The sequence below is a fragment of the Canis lupus genome, chromosome 13 (assembly GCF_011100685.1).
Source record: "Canis lupus familiaris isolate Mischka breed German Shepherd chromosome 13, alternate assembly UU_Cfam_GSD_1.0, whole genome shotgun sequence".
Taxonomy (NCBI): Eukaryota; Metazoa; Chordata; class Mammalia; order Carnivora; family Canidae; genus Canis; species Canis lupus.
The window spans coordinates 45,372,980-45,383,962 of record NC_049234.1 but is presented as its reverse complement, the minus strand read 5'-3'; the positions used below and the strand labels follow the sequence as shown (position 1 = coordinate 45,383,962).

At 43.5% G+C, this 10,983-nt stretch overlaps 1 pseudogene; it reads left to right on the top strand.

Annotated features, from left to right (window-relative positions):
- Positions 1-5,921: 5,921 nt before the first annotated feature.
- Positions 5,922-9,555, top strand: LOC100688418 (annotated as a pseudogene).
- Positions 9,556-10,983: the final 1,428 nt, after the last annotated feature.

Genomic DNA, 10,983 nt, shown 5'->3' with positions numbered 1-10,983 from the left:
TGGCTGGCTAGATTGGAGGAGCATGTGACCCTGGATCTTGGGCTTGTCAGTTTGAGCTCCACTTTGGGTGTAGAGATTACTTAAAAATAAAATCTTTTGGAAGAATTTGAGAATCTAAAATCTGAGCTTAGTACTTTTGTAGCATGGGATAAAATACGGTGTGATATTCACCTTGACGGAAGTGAGGATAATGTGGACTCTGATGGAAGTGAGGAGAGCGTAGACTCTGATGGGAGGTGTGATGCACCATCCAAGGGCCTGTGTTGTGACCTGAGCACTCATTTTCCTAGCCACTGAGAGTGCTGGCCCTGGGCAGCTCCAGCTGAGTCCCTCTCCAGGAATTGCCCTCCTGTGAAGGGAGCCAGGGGGCCCAAGGTCATGTCCTCCTTCCGGCAGCAGTCCCTTTCCAGGGACTGGCCCCCCCAGGGAAATGAAGACCTACCTCTTCTTGCTTCAGTTGGGGAGATCTCAGCTTTAGGTCTCCCTCTGCGATTGTCTGAAGCCATGGCCGTACGTGTGGGTCCTCGTCTCTGTCTGCCCCACCCTGTGCTCCTCACTTCTTCCCACTTTTGAGAGCACTCCATAGAAAACTCCTGCTCCTCCCAAATCTCCATCTGAGAGTCTGTTTCCAGGGTCTAATCTAGGTAGCCTGACATCGCTTGTTGGAGGTCTGTAGCTCTACATCACATTATATCCCAAATCTGCCCATTTCTTTCCATCTCCACTGCTATTGCTCTCAGGGCCACTACCCTTCTCTCCTCCCTGCCCCATCACATTCCATACTCCTCACAACAACCCCAGGGAATGAAAACAGCCCCTGTTACTTTGTTTATGGTCTAATTCCTCCATTGGAATGCAAGCTTGAAGAGGGCAGGAACCGGGTTTTGGGTTGAATTTCTTCACCACTGTATCCCTGGCATGGAGTAAATAACGTCTATTAAAGCTTGTTGAATCAATTAATAGATTAAAGCACCAACCTCCCGCTGATAACCAGAAGAAACCATAAAATACTCAAGTACAACAAATTAAGATTAGAAAATACCCTTTGTGCTTTCTTCCCTGGAATTAATGACATGAAGTCCACAAAGTTGTTTTCATATTAGGATTTTCTTCTGGAAACCTTTCAATAGCTAGGATTTTGTTCACCACTGGAAAATGTCAGAGAAAGGAAGACACTTGGGCCTCCAAGTCACTGTGGATCCTAGTATCCGATTGTCATACTTTGTCTTTTTGGTGATAGCTACATGCCAGCAAAATATGTGATAATGGTCCTATCTGAAAAGGAAATGTTATTCTTTCAATGACTAGCAAAATTAGTGGTGTCTTTCCTGGAGGGGCTGGAGAAATCATTTATGGAGAGATCCAATAGAAGACTCTTTAGGGAGATACGTGAGCCTCCTCCTGCTTAATTCTAGAAATTTTAACACAGCTACAGTAAGTTTATTTAAAATGGAGTATATCTGGGGGCACCTGGGTGCCTTGGTCAGTTGAGCATCCGACTCTTAATCTTGGCTCAGGTCTTGATCTCAGGGTTGTGGGCTTGGGCCCCATGTCAGGCTGTGTTGGGCATAGAGCCTACAAAATAAATAAATAAATAAATAAATAAATAAATAAATAAATAAATAAATAAATAAAATGGGGTATATCTGTATAACATAACTTGCCAAGTGAACTTGAGAAATGAAAAACATGTAACTCATTTTTACTGACAGCTTCCTTTTTGGAAACATTCTAATCTTAACTGCAGTGATTAGTCAGGAATGGGGCACATAGTCACTGAACTCGTCATTCCTGGAATAGGAATTAGGAAAGGACAGTTTTGTGATACAAGCACAATTTTGGAATGACTATTATTAAGGAAGAAAAATGTTCTCTGGGTAGTCAGAATGATTCAGACTCCAAAAGTATCACGTGATTTATAAGCAGTAATTTGCCAGCCTTGGCTTTCTCAGGAGGAAAAAAATCCTTGAGACACACGTATATAGTAATTGTATGCATAATACGTAATATATATTGTAATTATATATATTATATGCAAAAGCTAATGCCAAAAGGTGAATGACATCGCCATCAATTTATTTTTTTTTTGCCGTCAATTTAAAAGCAAAAATTTGAGAATAAAAACAGCAACCCCATTCACTGACCACAGCAATCTTATGCAACACATAGAGCATGAAATCCTAGTCTGTGTATTTGGAGCCAATTATTGTGCACAGAGCATCTTTGTCAGGTATTACGGCAAGTTCTAAAGTAACAAATAATAGAACTACACATCCCGGTGTCACATAGACCTAGTTATTCCTGCTTAGGTGCCAACATTGGACAAAAAACCATTGGAATTTATTAGACCCAATACCCAAGGAAGAAACTGGAAACATTTTCAGAGAATTGGCTATCTAAATGGACTTTAACACCAAGCGGTCAAACTGACCGGGTTCTCACACTTGCAAAGAATGAGTCATTTCAGAGCAATGTAAGTCACTCCAGCATATAAAACAGAACTAAAGGGCAGCCCGGGTGGCTCAGCGGCTTGGGGCCACCTTCACACCAGGGTGTGATCCTGATCCTGGAGACCCCCAAGATCGAGTCCCACGTCGGGCTCCCTGCGTGGAGCCTGCTTCTCCCTCTGCCTGTGTCTCTGCCTCTCTGTGTGTGTGTGTGTCTCTCATGAATAAATAAATAAAATTTTTAAAAAATAAATAAAAATAAAACAGAACTACCCTGGGCGCCTAGGTGGCTCAGGGGTTGAGCATCTGCCTTACGCTCGGGGCATGGTCCTGGAATCCCAGGATCGAGTCCCGCATGGGGCTCCCTGCGTGGAGCCTGCTTCTCCCTCTGCCTGTGTCTCTGCCTCTCTCTGTGTGTCTCTCATGAATAAATAAATAGAATCTTAAAAGAAAAAAATAAAATAGAACTACCTGATTTCTTCTATAACATAACTGGTAGCAAACCCTGACATGACTAGCCTCCACAATGAAAAATACACAAACAGCATTTCTTCTGGAGAGCCTTTTGGCCACATTAAGGACGTGTGTGCCCTCTGACTCAGGAGTTCACTGCTGAGCACATATCCTGAGGACATTCCCACCCAGGTCCATGAAAAGGCACGATGGGTCCCTGCAGCGTGGTGGTGGCAGGGAGTGGGAGTCCTGAGCGCGCACCTCTGGGAGAATGAAAGGTGAAACGTGGGCATGCTACAGATTACTTTGCAGCAAGGAGAAACAGAGTTGGACATCCTTATAGCTGCATGCATTGATCTTAAAACCAGGGTGTTAGTGAAAAATTCAGGGAACAGAATAATACAACACCACATCAATGAAAAATACGTTACGCAAAGCAATAATACACAGTTTTCAAAAACACGGAATAGAAATAAATATACACGCTAAAAGGGTTGCAAAAGAAAACAAAAAACCTTCTAAAAAAGTAGTTCCTTAGGTGAGAACCCTGATGCCCTGAGATATTACTAAGGCTTAAAAAAAAAAAAAATGGGGATCCCTGGGTGGCGCAGCGGTTTGGCGCCTGCCTTTGGCCCAGGGCGCGATCCTGGAGACCCAGGATCGAATCCCACGTCAGGCTCCCGGTACATGGAGCCTGCTTCTCCCTCTGCCTGTGTCTCTGCCTCTCTCTCTCTCTCTCTCTCTGTGACTATCATAAATAAATAAAATTTAAAAAAAAAAAAATGAAGTTTTCCCCAATAGAGTGCTCCATCTGGGAAATGCTGAGTTAAACAATGTCGAGCAGATTTTCTTATCATATGATCTGTCACAACCTTGATGCTATAATAGAAATTGTGACTCTCCAAAGGACTGAGCACAGAGATTGGTAGGTAGCATTTCCCAAAGCAATTTGACAATGGAATCCTTCTGCTTTGATGGTAGAGGCCCTGGGAGCTGAGAACTCCCCCCAGGAACCGCGATCCAGGTCAGTACCTGTCCCTGGTCCAGGCAGGTCAATTCACTTGCAAGTCTGGGCCCAGACCCTCCTCTGCCGGGGCCTGTCTGTCCTGCCCATCCCAGGGGAGCTGGGCTACTACTTGCCCACAGGGGGACCCAGGGGGACCGTGTGGCTCCCAGGTTGCGAGGATCATCCCTGGGGAGGGCTGTGACCACGTTGGGCACACGGGTGAGGCTGTCGTGTAGCTTGATTTACACTTTCTGAATATTTATTTATTTATTTATTATTTAAATATTTAAATTTTAAATACAATTTTAAAATATTTAAAATATAAAATATTTAAAATTAATATTTTAAATATTAAAATATTTAAAATTTAAATATTTAAAATTTAAAGATATTTAAATAAATGTTAGTATTTATTTAGTATTTATTTATTTAGTATTTTAAAGATTTTATTTATTTATTTGACACAGAGAGAGAGAGAGACAGAGAGCACGCACGCACAAGCAAGGGGAGCAGCAGAGGGAGAGGGAGAACCAGGCTCCCCACTGATTTGGGTTCGATCCCAGATCGCTGAGATCATGACCTGAGCGAAGGTAGACACTCAACTGACTGAGCCCCCCCAGGCGCCCCTACTTTCTGAATATTTAGAGATACGGTATGCAGGTTTTCATTTACACTATTGCATGAGCCCCTCAAATATTAGGGACAGTCCTGACCTGATGGTTCTCCTAAGCAGGATGACCCTGCTGTGCCACACCAAACCTGGCCTTGCATAACCAAAATCACAGTCATTCAGGCCCCTAAGATCCTCCTCCCAGCCCCAAGCTGCAGGGGCAGGCCAGCTTTGGGTATCCATGCCTCATGGACTCAGGACCATCACAGTATGTGAGTTCTGGGCCCCTCTGTCTCAGAAGTTCCTCTCTTTTCTGGCCCAGCCCAAGCCCCTGCTTTCAAGGAAACACTCACACACACATACACAGACATATAGAGAGAGACACAGGGGGGCACGATACATACAGAGACATACACATACACAGACACACATACACACACAGAGATACCCACAGAGACACAACCAGGTTACAGTTGTGAAATCCTTCCTTCAAGGAAAAGCAACTGGTTGTGTGATAATAGTCTGTAGAGTTCCCAACGGGGATCAGAATCTCCCTAAACACTCTCACCTCAGACACCGTGCTGATGATCCTCCATTTGCCCCATCAACTCCCTCCATTGCCCTTTTGTGCCATGCTCTGCGTTCCAAGAGGCCGACCCCCAGGGACCTGCCCACTGGGCTCACTTGTCCATCTAGGCCTTCAGCTTTGGAGAGGAGTGTGCAAGGAGGGATGGGGAGGACAGGACAATCAAATAAATATCAGCCAGGCAGGGGAGGAATCCCCAGAGGGCAGCTCTCACAGTGAAGGCACCTTCATATCTATACTCTGGAAAGTGCTACATTGAGAAATGCTTCTTTGCATCACAAAGTCACAACTTCAGGCAAGACTAGACCTCTAACCCTACCCACTTTGAACCCTTGATGAAAAGAGATGGGAGTATCCGGATTGAGCTTGGAACAACTCAACCTGGATTGAGTTTTTGATTGGTCATATGTAAGTTTTTAAGATTGAATAACCCAGATTTGGGAAATGTACTAACTTCGGGCCATGATAGAATTACGTTATTGAGGCCATAGGACCAGACCATCTTCTCCTGTACAGTTTCCCCAGTAAGAAATGAACATTTTCAATTCTTATTCATGCAATAGAATAATTGAGCGAGTAGGCCAAAGACAGAGGTGAGGAAGAAACTCCTTTTTCTCTCTAGGGATGGGAGACGGTAAGTGCACAAGCACTTACGACCTTCAGTAGTGGGTGGTTCCAGCCGAGGGAAGGGAGACCCAGGAGTAGGCGGGGGGCCAGAGTATTATTAGAGAAACTGAGTCTTTCTGGTCTTTCTCTGCTGCGTTGTACATCCCTTTCATTATTATCATCGCTTCAGGAGACTATCCTTAAAACAGAGGCATGGGGAGTGAAGAGACAGGTGCAAGCAGTGTCCCCGTCACTGCTAACGACCATCGGTTAGCAGTAGGAGACCACCTCAGCCAACAGAAAAGGCCCCGGCGAGGGTCAGCCACGGACAAGGTCACAGCAAGAAGACCAGGTGAGAGGACACGTGAAGTACAACCCGGGAATGGCTCAGAAATCACTCAGGGGCAGCCTGCAAGGGATTGGCTGCCGATAATAAGAATTTGAGTTCCAAGCAGCATCGTTCAATTCCGATAATGGAAAAGGAGAGCCACATCAGTTACACCTGGTCTTGAAATACTCATTCAGTTTGGGGATTAAACTTCAAAAACATCACTCTACATCATACATGATGGGTTTTCATCCCGAACTCGTATAGTGCAATCCTTAAATAGGTGGGTGGGCCTTTAAAAATTCTGTTCCTATGTTTGAAAAATGGGACAACTTTATACTCCCCAAAAGCCAACTTGCCTCAAAGCTATAAAAAAGAAACAATCCTTTCGAAAGATATCTACCTAAATCTCTCTTGCTCCTGAGACATTAAAAATAATCAAATGAGATTGTACAGCACCTGATCAATGACCTTGCTCATAATATTCTTTCCAAAGTGCATTCAGGCTTGCTGCTAATAACAGCCATGAATCACATGAACCACACAGAAGGCTGGGCAAGGGGTAATTATATGAGGTAATAAAAGTGAGAAATAGCCAGCCATTAGAACGGGGAAGCTATTTTTATACAAAGTACAGGATCAGGGTGACATATTCAGGATGGAGCCACCTATGTATAAGCAGCAAGAGGAGGAAAATCTGATCCCAAAGAAAATGATTCTACTGCATAAAACCAAGGAGGACCTCATGCTTGAAGCCAGCCCTGGTGTGGGACAGGGTGGGTCCAGGGACAGCCACCCCATGCACAGCAACTGACTGGGTGTCCCTAGCGAGTCACTTCACCTCTCTGGCATTCGGTTTCAGCTATAAAAGATGAAATTAGGGCAGCCTGGGTGGCTCAGCAGTTGAGCGCCTGCCTTCAGCCCAGGGCCTGATCCTGGAGACTCAGGGTCGAGTCCCATGTCGGGCTCCCTGCATGGAGCCTGCTTCTCCCTCTGCCTGTGTCTCTGCCTCTCTCTCTCTCTGTGTCTCTCATGGATAAATAAATAAAATCTTTAAAAAATAAAAATTAAAAGATGAAATTAGAATAAATACTCTCTTAGTTCCTTACTAGCTCCAAATTTCTCTTTATAATTGATACGGAATTCATTCAACACATGGGAGGCAAAGAAATCAACCCTGAAATTGCTTATGATCAGCGGTTCTTTTTTTTTTTTTTTTTTTAAGTAATCTCTATACCCAACATAGGGCTTGAATCCACAACCCCAAGACCAAGAGTCACAGAAAACTTGCTTTATGTCAATATCGACTATATGTTATCTCATTTCATCTTCATGACAGTTTTTGGTTCAGAAAGAAAGGACATCTTTCCTTAGGAACTAAAAAAAAAAACAACCCCTGTAGAAAGTAAGGCACTAAAGAATCTCAGATGATCCCTATCAATGAATTTCCCTTATTGATTTTGTGCTGGTAAATAAATGATTCAGCTAATTGTAGGCATTCTTTGTACATTTTCTTTCTTTGTTTGAAGTAGGGTGATAAATAAAAGGAGAATTGCATTTCGTAAATTCAACATACTTGCATTAAAAAATTATAAATAGGGATCCCTGGGTGGCGCAGCGGTTTGGCGCCTGCCTTTGGCCTAGGGCGTGATCCTGGAGACCCAGGATCAATTCCCACGTCGGGCTCCTGGTGCATGGAGCCTGCTTGTCTCTGCCTGTGTCTCTGCCTCTCTTTCTCTCTCTGTGACTATCATAAATAAAAAAAAAAAAAATTAAAAAAAAAATTATAAATAAATAAAAGCATACTCGCTTTACAAGTAAGCTAATTGAAACAGCAACACAAAACAGAACAACAACAACAAAAAAAAACAAGAATTAAGACCTTCCTTGGGTAAACAAAACTTGTCGAGCCATAATTTAAGTATCTATTTCATCTTGTGTATGCCAACCAACACTCCAGACAAAGATATTCTCAGCTGCAATAGAAAATTAAGATCTCTTATATCTCACACGTTACACGTAAACTCTCAATTTAATGATGTTTGGGTTTCTCCCCTTAGACGTGCCAAGTGCAGGGGAAGAGTAATAAAAAGTTTTAAACTCCAGGTTGCTAGGATACATTACCCATTTATTTTGAAGTACAAATCTCCATTCTTGCTCAGGCTGGGATAAATTATCATTACTAAGAAATCTTTAGAAATACAGTCAGTTCTCGAAGTACTTTCCCCAGAATATTTATTCAAATAGCACTGTTCTAGAAAGGCTCCACATTCTTTATTCTTAGTAACTTGGATGGTGTACAGACAGCCCCATGAGTTAGCATTTGGTAAACCATTTACCAGTGGTAGTTCATCCACTGGACAAGAGAAATTTATAGGTGTTTTGAAACGTCAGAGTGAAGATAGCATTTGGGCCTTAGAAGGGTGGGGTGAAGTGAATGGAATTTTTCCAATATTTATTTTTAGTATCCTTTAAGATATAAAGTCATTTTGTCCAGGAACAAAAAGATTGAATTGTGATTAGTTTAGTGTACTTACCAAATTACCATGTGGGATGTCTTCTATTTTATTTAATTAATTAATTTATTTATTTATTTATTTATTTATTTTTTAATGTCTTCTGCTTTAAAGTATAATTTATTTAGATATTTTCAAATATATTGAGGGTTCTTTTCAACATTCCTAATTGCTCTTACAAGTGGAGCTATATATTGATGAACTGAAAGAAATCCAGCACCTGTAGGTTTTGCTAAAAGCAAGCCAAGATCTACAGAGGAGAAGAGAGGGAAAGAAGCATTTCGGAGCATTTACCGTATGAGGGTGCTATACACAGGCAATCTCACAGATTATCTCAGAATCCTTGAGAAGTGGGATTGTTGACCCATTTTACAGGTGAGGAAGGTGGGGGTTTAGAGAAGCCTAGCAGGTCACTCAGTAAGTGGTGGACGTGCGATGGGACTCAGTCTACTGGTCTACTGGACCCCACAGCCTGTGCTTCTTCTCTTGCATTCTCAATGACTGTGGGAGGCCACTAGCCACCAGGAGCCTGCAGAGAGGGTGTGTGTTGTCCACAACCCTCACACATCATCTGCGGAGTTGAAATGCCATTAGTCCTTTTCTGCCCCCACTGCCACATGGGCACCCGTGAAAAAACTTGTGGGGGGCCAAAAAAAAAAAAGAAGCACATTCTGAAATTCACCCTCTAGAAGGTGGAATCATAGATGCCACCAATCTTGAACAATTTTGGGGGGCAAGGGGGAAATCAAAGTAAATGGAAAAGCTGGAAGTCTCGGTGAAGGGGTTGTATACGTTGAAAGGAGTTAAGAGCAAAGTTATCATAACTTCTGACATGACTTTTTCTACATGGTATTTGAGGTATCTCCCCAAAAAATCTTTGAAGAAGAATAATTGACAGGCTCCGTTGCACATAGTCACTAATAGCACGGAGAGTTACCGATCACATTACTTCTAGATAAATGAGGATGAAGAAGAGAAGGAAGATGGGACTAAAACTCATTGACCTGGAATGTTTTGCATCAATTCTTGAATAAAACTTGGGAACCAAAACAAACCAACCGAAAGTGCCATTGACCCATCACCATGTATTAGTGAGTTCCTACCATGTGACTCTGATTCTGTGATTCTTTAATGTGAAGGGGTCATTAGTGCAGGACAGTTTCCCCACATGAAGAGGGTTGGCTCCTTAGCCGAACAGCTCGAGACAGTGTCTCCACGGTAGCCCTGCTCAGCCAGGGATGAAAGCTGTCACGAGTCCAGCTCCTACCAGCAGTCGGGGGCCAGCTGTCACATTCAAGAATGTCAGCACTAGAAAAAGCATCATAATGTGGTGCCAGGAAAGTGATTCTCATTTCCACAATTTGAAAGTGTCACCTCACTCCTGATGTCAGGAGGGGGCCCACAACACCCACCTGGCCGATCATAATCCCATTTCCCTAGACACAACGAGTGATCCAGGAGTGGGCAATGACCCAAGTGGAGCCAAAGAATTTTCCTGAGTCTGATAATGGGAAAATGAAGTTCCAAGGTGGGAGGCTGTGACATTTCAGCTGCCTGTAGCCCTCTTCCCAACCATGACACTGGGGAGAAAGCATGTCTGCAAAATGAAATTGGAGAAGAGACACAGAGTGAGGGAATGAGAAAGTTCTGGAGGTGCATGTAAGCTTCTCCTCTACTCCTATGAACTACCCCAAAAACCAGCTCAGTTACATGGACCAGTGCATCCTCCACTGCTTTTAGACCAACCGGGGTGGTTTTCTGTCCCCTGGACTTGACAGAGCTTTGATTAAAGCACTTGGTTACCTTTCCCAGGAACTGGAATTCCTTTGGTTTTCAGGCATGTCTCTTGCACCGCTTTGGCCTGGGTTAGCTTACAACCGTCCCCAGTGAAGCCCTTGAACATGAACCATATTGCCACACATATACCCGTCTCTTGAGTCACGCAGAAGAAATAAATCACCCTGAAGGAACAATGGCACTGTATTCCAGCTATTTAGGGATACAGATCATACCTGAGAGCGAAGCCACATGATGCCACCTACAGTGATGATCTATCGTCTGCCTGGATTGGTGGCTAAATCCCAGATACAGGATGACAAGTGAGGGGCCCCTGTGATGCCAGCTGCACCTCTTTCAGTTTGGAATACAATCCCATGGAATTCCAGCCGTATTATCTGGTTTCGCTTCTAGGATGGCACATTTTGTAGAGGCCTTTACAGAATGTGTTGTGCTGGTTACTTCCTTTCCAAACGCATTTACACTAGGGTTTCTCAACAGCAGCACTCTTTGACCTCTTGGACCAGATGATTCTTTGGGAGCTGTCCCAGGCATTGTAAGATGGTTAGCTGGCCTCCACCCACCAGCTGCCAGGAGTACCTACTGCTTCTATAACAGTGCCCAACCATGAGGACACTGCTTTGCCCAGAGTTGC